Genomic DNA, 1,253 nt, shown 5'->3' with positions numbered 1-1,253 from the left:
CATATTCAACAACTGGTGAAACTTGTGTTGGCTGTAATTATGGGTCTTTGTCTATGTGTGCATGTATACATGTATATATGTATTTATGTGAATAGTAACATACATGTGTATATTATGGCTTATATCATCATTTATTCCTTGCTAACAAATAAAGTAAGGAATCCCTAAAGATTTAACAGAAACTGTGTAGTTAAAGTCTTAACTCTTCACTCTGCTTCTTTACACAAAGTCTTTGCAAATTCTCATTAATAAAGTTTCCATAAACTCTGAAATGTACATACTTAGCATTTAATGTCTGCTACCATAAATCTTAAATACTTTATAGAAAAGTTTTATACCTGCCTAACAGTCCTATTTTTGGCATATATAAGTAAAATCCCAAAATTAACCATATTTAAAACATTAAAACTTTAAAAAACCTTAACACTTCCTGCAATGTTCATTTTGACAGGTGCCTTTTATAGAATAATTGAATTCATCCTCTTACACATCTCTTGAACTACAAATATCTGGAATTATTTTGTTTTTGACATGTCTATCTTGATTTTATTCTTAAAGGTGTGCTTATGTAAGACAGACATGATTCTAAAATTTCACAACAATTCTTTTGAACATAATTTTTATTGAAATGTCTAGTTTAATAAAATCAATAAAAATTATACTTTATATATAAAAATGTTCTGTGTTAAATTTAGCATCACATACTCTAACATTGGAACGATACAGAGAAGATTAGCATGCTCCCTGCCCAAGGATGACATGCAAATTTGTGGAGCGTTCCATATTTTTACAACAACAGATGCTGAAAGGTATGTGGCCACAAGGGAACCGTACTGCACTCTTAGTGGGAGTGTAAACTTGTTCAACTACGTTGGAAAGCAGTACGGAGGTTCCTCAAAAGATTCCACATAAAAGTCCCCTATGATATAGTAATCCCACTTTTGGGGATTTACCCAAATGATCATAAACAAGATCATATTAAAACTACCAGCACAACTATGGTTATTGCAACATTATTTACGATAGCTAAGATATGGAACCAACCCAGATGCCGCCATTAGATGAATGGATCAAGAAAATGTGGTATATATACACAATGGAATTCTATGCCTCCATCAGAAAGAATGACATCGCCCAATTTGTTAGGAAATGGAAAGACTTGGAAAAAAATTTATTGAGTGATGTAAGCCAAGTCCAAAGAAACATAGGTCCCATGATTTCCCTTATTTTCAATAATGAATGTATGTCTGGGA

The 1,253-nt window shown here is 32.1% G+C and overlaps 1 non-coding gene across 1 annotated transcript; it reads left to right on the top strand.

Annotated features, from left to right (window-relative positions):
• Window positions 1-682: 682 nt before the first annotated feature.
• On the top strand, window positions 683-789 carry LOC122118421. The gene has a single exon (XR_006149350.1). It is a non-coding gene; the product is annotated as a U6 spliceosomal RNA (small nuclear RNA).
• Window positions 790-1,253: the final 464 nt, after the last annotated feature.

Source organism: Dipodomys spectabilis, unplaced genomic scaffold (assembly GCF_019054845.1).
Source record: "Dipodomys spectabilis isolate Male_0828 unplaced genomic scaffold, ASM1905484v1 ptg000150l, whole genome shotgun sequence".
In the NCBI taxonomy this organism is placed as follows: domain Eukaryota; kingdom Metazoa; phylum Chordata; class Mammalia; order Rodentia; family Heteromyidae; genus Dipodomys; species Dipodomys spectabilis.
This window is presented reverse-complemented; position numbering and strand designations above follow the sequence as displayed.